A 12,302-nucleotide genomic window follows, 5' to 3' on the forward strand; every position below is an offset into this window, starting at 1 on the left:
ATGAATGAATCTATTTTTTAAAACAACAAACATGACGGATTAAATGACTCAAACAACATTAATAATTTCTGGAAAATATATAACAACATGAAACAAATTGAAGAAATAATCAATTAAATTTCAATTTGAATCTAACAAACATCAAACTAACAAATTCTTACCTAAACAATAAAACAAACATGAAATAAACATGAAAAACCACTTAATTAATTTACCATTTGAAATCTGAAAATTAATTCAACAAAACATATAACCAAACTAAAAAATTATTTCAACGACGAATAAACAAAACAAGAATTGAATCATTTATCGATTTTGGATCCGAAAAACATCAAACAAAAATATGGACAAAATTGGAACTTAAACCAACTAACCGGGTTCAAAACAACGACGAAGAAACGAAGAAGACGAAGGAACAACAACGTTGGTGAGGCAGTGGCTGGCCATTTTCTCGATGCCGAGGCAGTAGGAGGCAGAAGTGTGAAACGTGAGCAGCAGCAAAACGGAGCAGCAGCAGGGCAGCAGCAGCGGCGACACAGCGACGACGAACATGAAGAAGAAGTAGCTGGGTTTGTTTGGACGATGAAATAGTAGCTGCAATGGCTGGACACGAGGAGGAAGGCAGCAGCGACGACATAGCGACGACGAACATGAAGAAGAAGTAGCTGGGTTCGTTTGGACGATGAAACAGTAGCTGCAATGGCTGGACGCGAGGAGGAAGGCAGCAGCGATGTGAGCTCGTTTTTGGGCTGGTTTCGAGCAACTTTCATTGCTGCGTTTTGGAGAAAGGAGCAGCTTGGTCGTTTGGACTTGAGGTTGAGAAGATGGAAGCAGAAGGACCTCCATGGATGACGAAGGAACAGCAGTAGCAGCTGCAATGTCTGGAAGAAAACGCAGCAACAATGGCGGACGTGAAGCTACTCCAATGGTCGTTTGGTTTCGACAACGGGAAACGAGGGGGGGAAAAGCAGCCATGGATGCTCATGTTGGGGTCGATGGGACGATATAGAATGTCGTGTGTGTGTGTGTTGAGGTGGTGGAGGCATGAGGAAGGGCAGCCATGGGAGGTGGGGCTTGGAGGTTGGAGAAGATGAAGATAGGAGGGGGGGCGGATGGGTTAGTATAATTTTAGGGTTTTCTTCTTCTTTTTTGTTTTTTGTTTTGTTTTTGTTTTAAAAAATGAAAGACAAAGGGGGTTTGGATCTTTTGGGTTATGGACTGGGTCGACCCAGTTCGAAATGGACTGGGTCGTTTTGGAAGATTGGGTATTTTTTTGGACTTGTGGCTTGAATTTGAAGAAGAGGCCCAATTCCGATTTTTTGTATTTCTGTTTTCTTTTTTCTTCTTTTATTTTTTCTAAAACTAAATTATAAAAATACTTAAACTATTATTAAGAACTAAATTAAGTTATAAAAGCGCAAATTAACTCCCAATAACAATTAACGCAGAATTAAGTAATAATTAAGCATAAAATTGTATATTTGGACATTAAATGCTAAAAATGCAAACGATGCCTATTTTTTGTGATTTTTATATTTTGTAAAACAAACTTAATTACTAACAATTGTAGAATTAAATCCTACATGCAAAATGTGACATATTTTTGTATTTTTTATTAATTTAGCAAATAAACATGCACAAACAAATACAAATAATTATTCAAAATATCATAAAATATCACAAAAATTGCACACCAAGAAAAATTATTTTATTTTTGAATTTTTGGGAGTAATTCTCATATAGGGCAAAAATCACGTGCTTACAGCTGCCCATCTTTGCCCGAAGACACGAAGGGTTTTCGTGCAAAGATAAAGCGAGCGATTTTTGCCCATCCGAGTACTCCGTGTGAAGCATTTTTTTTTTGAAAAAGATTTGACCGAACCTTTGCTTCAAAGGTTTCCTACATATCCTGGGCTAAACAGGAATCAGGTCAATGTAGTTCGGGAAGTTTTGGTAGCTGGGACTACCGTGGGACTGCAATGTTACTGTTGTTGCATGCTATTACCACTGCTTACCGATCTCCTTGTTACACCGTGTTTAAAAGAAAACAAGAAGCTAGGCTAGACTGCAATTTTTCTTGTTGCCTTGCTTTCTTGTCTGCTTGCATTTTTCCCGGTGCTTTTCTTCTTTTTGACACATGCACTTGAGTTTGTGCTGGGACCTCTTGTTGCAACCTTCTGCTTCCCGGTGCCGGGGAATTTTATTGTTTCCTGCTGGGGATTCCTATTGTAACCCTCTGTTTTATTGTCCTCTGACTCGATCTTGAAATGTATGCCTCTGTTCTATGGGCGGGCTCCCAACTTCAATATTTGAAAATTAAAGACTTGAAATGTATGCCTTTGTTATCTGGGCGGGCTCCCAACTTCAATGCTTGAAATGTAAAGACTGAAATGTATGCCTCTGTTATCTGGGAGGGCTCCCAACTTCGACGCTTGAAATATAAAGACTGAAATGTATGCCTCTATTATCTGGGCGGGCTCCCAACTTCAATGCTTGAAATGTAAAGACTGAATGTATGCCTCTATTCTATGGGCGGGCTCCCAACTTCAACAACTTTAAAAATAAACGTCATTCCTCTCTTCAGGTGGGCTCCTGATTTCAACAACAACTTTGAGAATAATCGCCATTCCTCTCTTCAGGCGGGCTCCTGACTTCAACAACAACTTCTAAAAATAAAATGTCTTTCCTCTCTTCAGGCGGGCTCCTGATTTCAACCAATAAATCGCCATTCTATTCTTCAGGGGGGGATCCTGACTTCAACAACTTTTCAAAAAATGTCATTCCTTTCTTTGGATGGCGAGATTTCAACAACCCTTTTTTAAAAAAAACGCCTTTCCTTTCTTCAGGCGGACTTCTGACTTCAAACAATAAATCGCCATTCTGTTCTTCAGGGGGCTCCTGATTTCAACCAATAAATCGTCATTCTATTCTTCAGGGGGCTCCTGACTTCAACCAATAAATCGCCATTCTATTCTTCAGGGGGCTCCTGACTTCAACCAATAAATCGCCATTCTATTCTTCAGGGGGCTCCTGACTTCAACCAATACATCGCCATTCTATTCTTCACGGGGGCTCCTGACTTCAATCAATAAATCGCCATTCTATTTTTCAGGGGGGCTCCTGACTTCCATCAATAAATCGTCATTCTATTCTTTAGGGGGGCTCCTGACTTCCATCAATAAATCGCCATTCTATTCTTCAGGGGGGCTCCTGACTTCAACAACTTTTTTTTTCAAATTCAAACTTCTTCTTTTTTTTTTCAAATTATCCTAGGAGAAAATTCATCAGACTAGATTTTGATCCTAGGAGAAAATTCATCCGACTAAGATTTTATTATATTATCTTGGGAGAAAAATTTCATCAGACCAAGATTTTTGACTCTAGGAGATAAATCGTCAGACTAGGTCCATTTTGTTGTGATCTTAGGAGAAAGATTCATCGGACTAAGATTTGACATCTTAGGAGAAAATTTCATCGGACTAAGATTTCTATCTTAGGAGAAAGATTCATCGGACTAAGATTTGGTATCTTAGGAGAAAATTTCATCAGACTAAGATTTGATATATTATCTTGGGAGAAAATTTTCATCGGACCAAGATTGTGACTCTAGGAGATAAATCGTCAAACTAGGTCCATTTTGTTGTGATCTTAGGAGAAAGATTCATCGGACTAAGATTTGATATCTTAGGAGAAAATTTCATCGGACTAAGATTTCTGTCTTAGGAGAAAGATTCATCGGACTAAGATTTGGTATCTTAGGAGAAAATTTCATCGGACTAAGATTTGATATCTTATCTTGGGAGAAAAATTTCATCGGACCAAGATTGTGACTCTAGGAGATAAATCGTCAAACTAGGTCCATTTTGTTATGATCTTAGGAGAAAGATTCATCGGACTAAGATTTGTTATCTTAGGAGAAAATTTCATCGGACTAAGATTTCTATCTTAGGAGAAAGATTCATCGGACTAAGATTTGATATCTTAGGAGAAAAATTCATCGGACTAAGATTTGCATATCTTATCTTGGGAGAAAAAATTTCATCGGACCAAGATTTCTATCTTAGGAGAAAGATTCATCGGACTAAGATTTGATATCTTATCTTGGGAGAAAAATTTCATCGGACCAAGATTGTATCGGGAGGGAAAAACATCAGACTAAGACTTTTTATCCTAGGAGAAAAATGTAAAGATCAATGATTTGAGAAACTTACCTTTGCAATTTCTTCTTTTCTTTTCTTTTTCCTTTGCGCTGCTTTGTTCTTGCTTGCTGGGGATAATACCACTGTGAGAGTCTCCTTTCTTCCCCTCCTTCAAATTCAAATTTTTTTTGGTTTTTTTTTTTGGTTTTTTTTTGTTTTTTTTTATTATTTATTTTCTCTCAACACTGCTGGGGATAAAAGTGTTATCTTCTTGGGATAATGTTGTTGAGGATAACGCTGCTGGAGAATTTTATCCCTTCCAATCGATGTTTCATTCTTCTGGAAGCTGCTGGGGATGATAATGGGTTTTGCTTTTTCTAAACACCAATTTCATCTCTTTGGTTCTGTCTGCTAGGGATCAACTTCCTCCATTGAAAACTTATTATGTTGGGGCAACCCTGGTTCAAAGACCACTTCCTTGGTGCTATCTTTATTCTTCCCCCAAATGGGTACCTGATTTCCAGAAAATTTTCTAACTGAAATGAAAATTTTCTGCCCCAATTTGACAATCTTTCTTGTGGCATGCATTTCCGTTATAAATGCCATTTCTTTTACCTGTTTCAAATCAAATAAAATTTGTTAGCTTAAAATGCGGTGGTTGGTTGTGACACGCCTACTGGGATGGCTTTTCCCTTTCTCCTTCCCTGCTCTGCGTTCCAAAACTTGTTGGGGATTATATTATTTGCTGGGGATAATCCTTTTCTGCTGGGGATATCCCTCTTCTTTCGTGGCATGGCTCGAAAACTTGCATTTTCCCGACCTTTTAGTCTCGCATGAATTTCCCAAATCATGCTTATTGCTCTCCTTGTTTTGTCCACGGGCTCTGGTCTTGAGGTTTTGATAATCTTTGATTTCGGCAAGGATATCCCTCTTGACACTCGTCAATCCTTTTATCAATCTCCTTTTGCTGGAGATATCTTTCTTGACACTGGCCTTGCGCTTGTTCCTTGCTGACTATATCACTTGGATGTACTAGCCAGATCTCATCTTGCATAATTGGAAAGCTGATGGCCTATTTTGAAGTCATTTCCCACTTGTTCTGACCAGACAGACTCTACTGGGGAATTTTTCTATGAAAGGAAAAGATAAAAGGGAACAGAATAAAAGACAAAGGAAAAAAAATGACTCTTTAACAAAAGAAACTATAAATAAAAATCTATCAAACGCAGACACCGACTCTAATGGTCATGACATGCATATGTGGCCTATCCCCCATCTGATTTCCAATCTTATTCGACTTGTAGTGCCCGAAGGGTTTTCACTATCAAGCCTCTCTCATTTTGGGTTTTTCTCTCAGCTTTCATCGCCTTATGGTGTCCGTGAAGATTTTCACCGATAAGACTCTCTCATTTATATCACTTTCCAGCTGGGGATTTGGAGTGTTGCCGGTATGACTCTTCTCTGCTGGAGATTAGAGTCCTTTCTGCTGTGGAACAAAATGTTATGTTCGCCGGTAAGACTCTCATTTGTCTGACTTGGCATCTTTTGCAGACTGGTCAGAAGGTCTTTCTTTGGACCGTAATGTGGGTTTTTTGGATAGGTTTAGAAAGAAAGGGTATTAAAGGCTAAAAAAAACAAATAAATTTGGGGTTTAAAATTACAACTTTCGGAATCATATTTGTTTACAACGAGCACAATTCTTGCCCCAGTTCATTGCTTGGGGATTATTTATTTATATATATATATTTTTTAATACCATGCACACTATGCACACTATGCACACTATGCACTCTATGACCGAGCCGTGAAGCGCCTACGTATTCTCTTTGAGGAATCAGGTCAAACGTAGTTCCCAACTCCTCTTTGTCATTTGACTTTTTTTTTTATCATCTTTCTTTTCTTTTCCTTTTTTCGTTTTTTTTTTATTCTTTTTCTTTACCTTCCAAGCTCGTATTTCCTAGTCGTTGCTATTGATTCCGAACGAGGGGTATGAAAGAAAATAAATAAGGCTCAAAAGGGATAACGAAGGATAAAGTGTTTAGGTAGCAGAACAAAATGACTTCGTCATTCCAGTCTTCAAAACATGAAAAGTGCAAACAACACAATTGAACAATAGATTTATAGTCTCTTCCGATGGTGCTGGACTTGACAATTATATTCAACATCTGTTTGTTCATTTGTCACTTCTAAAGCACCGTTGGGCGACACTCTCATTCTCATTATTATGAACGACCCTCATGCCAATTTAGGCGAATCTTTCTTTAACGGTTTTCTTTGTGTTTAACTTGCCCCAGTTCCACATGACTCGGGCTCCAAATAATCTCAAACCGTTCTTATTTCCTTTAAATGCTTTGATCACCTTCCCAGGGTTTTATGATTAACTTTTAAGACTAGGCCCAAACTGTGTGCGCATGTCATGTCACTGGAATCGGCGCTGAACAAAATGATAAAAGGACTAAACAAAAGATGACTGGAAACAATAAAAGACCGGCTTTTGTATTAGACTACCGGTGAAATGGTTTGAATAATAAAACAAACAAAACAACCAGAATAAAATCTTAACACAACCTTGACAAAACTTAAACAAATTGATATGACAAACTGGAAAGATAAGAAGGTTTGACACAAGACAATATTCGGATTACAACCCTAAGAATAATCCGGACAACAGAAATGACAACAAAATAAGACACCACCAGCTTCTCTTTTGCTAACCAAGGAACGGAGCGTCCTCCCACTTTATCGAAATTGGCATCTTTAGCCACTGAGCTTTGCATCAGTATTGTCCAGACCATTTCCAACTTCGATATCATCAACCTTAGTCAACAAGTCCCAATAGGATTCGAGTGCTTCTGTTATCATGCCTGATCCCCGCAAAGTGTGCTTCTGGGTCTTGTATTTCCGGCTTACCACAAACCAACCACCTTATTTCTTTGCGATTCAAAACAAAACAGGTTAGAATGGACTCAGTTGGTCCCCATTATTAACAACATCTTTTTTTTTCATTTTTCTTTTTTTTCGATTTGTTTTTTCATTTTTTCTTTTCTTTTCTTTTTTTTCGATTTTTTTTCATTTTTTTTTCTCATTTTTTGTTGTGGTCGAATCTTATGGAGATTGCCTACGTATCATGACCCCGCATGAATCAGACCTTGCGTAGTTCGGACCAATAAAAGATAAACAATACTAATCATTTTTTCGATTTTCATATTAAAATAAACTGGGTTTCAAAGGTTTGAAGATGACCTACAAACTCGAAAATCAAACAACCCACATATTCTAATTAAAGATTTATAACCTCGAAACAAAAAGGCCAGCTTCCTTTCCCCGTTTTGACAAATGCAACCAAACGGCTATTTTTGCAAATGTGGCCCCTTCCAAATCTCACATGAATTTTGAGGTCGGGGAGGATTATTTTGGCACTTTACAAACTTGTCCGTTCTTTTACGAAAATAGCCTTTCGACAACTGAAAGATACTCTAAGGCTATTTCGGTAAGAACGGTTTAAGACGCGGCCGAAGCTGGCTCGGCTTATTTTTGACTAAAACGGTATTCACCTGACCGTTGACTCTTTGTTTTTTTTCAAATTACAATAAAAACCGGGTGTTGCAAACACGGCCCTTCAGCGCCTCGGGGACGAAGATTTTTACGGCTGTGTGGGTCAACTGGACCAAAATCCTAAACATGACCCAAAAGGTGGCTGTTTATGCAAAGTCAGCCTTCTGGCGTCCCATTCGGGAACATTCGGCTATTTTTGACAAAACAGCATCACCCGACTTATTTATGACTCTTTTTTATCGCTTTTTTTTTTCAAAATAGAAAACTCAATATTGCACACGGCCTTTCAACGTCTCGGGGACGAAGATTTTTAAGGCTGTATGGGTCAACTGGACCAAATCTTAAAAAATGACCCAAAGGTGGCTGTTTATGCAAAGTCAGCCTTCCAACGTCCCATTCGGGAACATTCGACTATTTTTGACAAAACAGCATCACCCGACTTATTTATGACTCTTTTTTATCGTTTTTTTTTTCAAAATAGAAAACTCAATATTGCAAACACGGCCTTTCAACGTCTCAGGGAAGAATATTTTTAAGGTTGTGTGGGTCAACTGGACCAAATCTTAAAAAATGACCCAAAGGTGGCTGTTTATGCAAAGTCAGCCTTCCGGCGTCCCTTTCGGGAACATTCGGCTATGTCTTGATAAAACAGCTTCACCCGACTTCTTTATGACTAAATTAAAATTTGACATATTTTTTTTCGGCTATTTTTAGCAAAAGGGGAGGTTAGACATCACCCGACTTATTTATGACAAAATTAAAATTTTGACACGTTTTTTATTTAATTTTTTGGTTTTTGGTTGTTTTAGCAAAAAAGGGGGTTGGACCCGATGATGGTTGCCTACGTATCTCACATCCGGTGAGAATCAAACCCGCGTAGTTCGGGCCAATTAACCGAACTATTTTAAAACAAGATTTTTTTTCTTTTTCAGCAACAAATAACAAAACCACTTTCAAAGCACGATTTTTTTTTTCATTTTCATTTTGGCATTTTCATAAACAAATAAAAAAAACTATTTTAAAAGTAAGACTCTTTTTCATTGTCATTTTCAGGGGAAGACAAACTATTTTCCTTTTTATATACTTATTTTTATTTTTATTTTATTTTTAAAAAAAATAAGACAGAAACTTTTTTTTTCCTTTACTTAAAACAAACTAATAAAACATTTTTTTATTTTATTTTCTCAAAATTTCGGCAGAGTTTTGACAGTATTTGGGCATTGGATTTTTTTTTTCAAAAATAAACAATCAATTCCCTAACCGCTATTTCCTTTTTTTTTCAATTTCAAAATATTATTCCTGATATTCAAAAGTCAGTCAACACACAAATCCGGATCAAATAAATGCGCAAGTAACAGCAAGTAAGATGCATCAGGATGGTCATTTTCATTTTTTTTGGTACACCTGTCCTAGACAGACCCAACCCCTGTGTTGAGCCTCCAAAGTCAAATGCATGTGATGCAAACAATCGCTCCTACTAGGGATCCAGCATGAAGCTGAGTTATTCTAAGTGAAAAAACCTGAGGCATATTGTTCTAGCCCTGGCTCACCCAAGTGGACAGCTTGAGCCGAAGTGGGGGCAACGTACCGGGAGCACGAAAGTCTGCCCGGCCTAGTTACTTGTCCCAACTTCGTCTTATTTGGTATGACTTCTAACAGAAAGGTGGGCCACGCGCACGTGTACACCATAAATTCAGAAGACTCAGAAAGAAGAAGGGTTTCGTAGCAGTTTTATATACACAATTCAGATAATATTAAAGCGGTAAAAGCATCATTTAGCACATTAAGCATATATCATGTAAAAATAAGATAATAAATAAAGCCAACTATAACAGTTATTTTAAGCTCGAATTCTTGAACCCTGAACCAGTGGTTCTGGGTCTCATTTCCCCAGCAGAGTCGTCAGAGCTGTCACAGCTCCTCTTTCCGCCCCGCGAGGGTACAGGAGTTTTTTCCAATTAAAGGACAGTCGAAACGGGATTTGTTTATTTATTTCAGAGTCGCCACTTAGGAGATTTAGGGTGTCCCAAGTCACCAGTTTAATCCCGAATCGAGGAAAAAAATGACTCTGTATTACAGTCCGCGAACCAGAAATCCGGATAAGGAATTCTGTTAACCCGGGAGAAGGTGTTAGGCATTCCCGAGTTCCGTGGTTCTAGCACGGTCGCTCAACTGTTATATTTGGCTTGACTATCTGATATAATACGTATTATAAACTTATGTGCAAATTTAACTTTTAAAAACCGCTTTTATCATTATTTATTTTATACAAAATTGCAACGTCGTGAAAACGCATCTCGAGCCACGCCACAACCAGTGCACGCGTGATTTGTTGACGCATTTTGACTTCGTCAAGATCGTGATTTGGGTTACATAAATGTACACCCGTATTCAAGAAAATAACCTTATTAAATATGCGCCAAAATACTACGCGTTATGATATTATTAGGTAAGACTGTAAATTTTACTAAATCACCCATCTTGAAATCTAGGTATTTTCTTATATAAAAAAAAATAAAAAAATAAAAAAGATTGGAAGACTGAAATTTTTTGTATTATTTATATTTATTTATTTGTTAGCGAGATCCTCCCTTATTTTATGAATACCCTTTAATGACTACATCTTTATTATTACTAAGTTTGTCCATAATTATGAAGTCAATCTCTACATACTTAAAAATAACATATTAATTACTAATTCAAAACAAATATTAATGGAAAGTAATATTACTAAAATGATAATTACGAACAACATGGAATTGCCCAAAAAGTAAAAAAAAAACTAATTAATTATCCCATAGTTGGATTAAAACATATTGTTAGTATGACTTAAGCTTATTGAAATTAATTATTTACAAATACTGAAAATTAAAAAAAAACTTGATTACTAAACCATATTTCTAAAAGTTAAACAATTTAAACTTAACTAACCTTGTTTTAATTCACATCATGTCCTAATACTTGATTCGCAAACTAATTCATGTTTTAACTGAAATTAACTACATGATTCCGATTAACTTAATGTTGACAAAAAACCTTATGAATAAGGAATTAATCAATTTTTGCCAAACTGATTCAATAACGCCATTTTTTACGTTATTTCTTCTATTTTGATTATTAAACAGTTTTAATTAGTAATCCGTCTTGAATATATTTCCTAATAATCCGGTTAAGGCGTTATTTAATATATCGCTATAACATGTCTAATTATGCCAAATGACAGTGATTGACAGAATAATAATACATGAATAATCTAAATACAATACAAAAAAAATTAAAACTAAATTAAAAATTTAACATTCCGTTCTTCATTTCAGCTTACAAAATGCCAAAATTACAGTTGTGTACCTGGTATTGCCAATATAAGAAGAAGAAAGTATCAGCAGTAATAATGACAATACAGTGCAGCAACAAGCAGTCCAGCAACAGTAACCCAGGAACCGAATTTGCAAATCGGTGGAGTAGTAATCCCAAAAACAAAAGCTTCAAGCTTTGATGAAACAACAATTAATTCTGATTTCAAACAATGAAAGAAAGCAAAAGAGTTTTTTTTTTAGTTTTTTTTTTGAAAGTTTAAATATTTTTTTGGATTTTTCTCTCTCTTAAATGTTCAGCCTTTTTTTTCTCTCTCTTATTTTCTTTTTGTTCAGATTCGTTCTTTCTCTTCTGTATTCTCTTCTCTCTGTGTATTCTTGTCTTGTGTTCAAGACTTCCTATATATAATCCCATCCCATAAATCTTTTAATCAATTAAAATCAACCCATTTTCTCTACCAAACTCATTATCTTCCCACTCATCCCCATTACATTAAATAAATATATCACACCACCCCATTATATTTTGTCCCCCATGCCTAACATAAACAAATACAAGATTCCTCCCCACTAAATTTTGTCTTGTCCCCCCTTTATATTAAACAACTATATCACAACCCACCCCATTACATTTTGTTCCCCATGCTTCACATAAAAATTACAAAATGTACAATTCCTAAACTACCCCTCCAACCTTATTGCAAATTAACATTTTACCCCCGAACGTACTACAAATTACCAAACTACCCCATCAGCTATAACAAACAATTAATCAAACTTAACCAAAATATAGACAATATGATCAATTTCTAACAATGTTCAAACAACAAATCACATGAACATGATTTCTTCAACATTTCAACAACCAATCTCATGAACACAAATTGAACAACAAAGAACAACTAAAATTTGATTGAACAATATTTTTAGCAACAAACAAACCTATTTTCAGATTCAACAACAACAATAACAAACAAGTATATTCAGATTTCTAAATTCAATAATATTGAACTTAAAATCAACTCTAACAACATTACAACAAACAATTCCTATATTAAACCTTAAACAAGATTATGAGACAAATTCAAGAAATAATCATAAATGGTAAACAAGAAATCAAGCTATACAAATTTCGGATTCAAGAACAAACAAACAAAGTATGAACATGAATGAATCTATTTTTTTTTTTTAAAACAACAAACATGACGGATTAAATGACTCAAACAACATTAATAATTTCTGAAAAATACATAACAACATGAAACAAATTGAAGAAATAATCAATTAAATTTCA

The sequence above is a fragment of the Nicotiana sylvestris genome, chromosome 1, assembly GCF_000393655.2.
Source record: "Nicotiana sylvestris chromosome 1, ASM39365v2, whole genome shotgun sequence".
Taxonomy (NCBI): domain Eukaryota; kingdom Viridiplantae; phylum Streptophyta; class Magnoliopsida; order Solanales; family Solanaceae; genus Nicotiana; species Nicotiana sylvestris.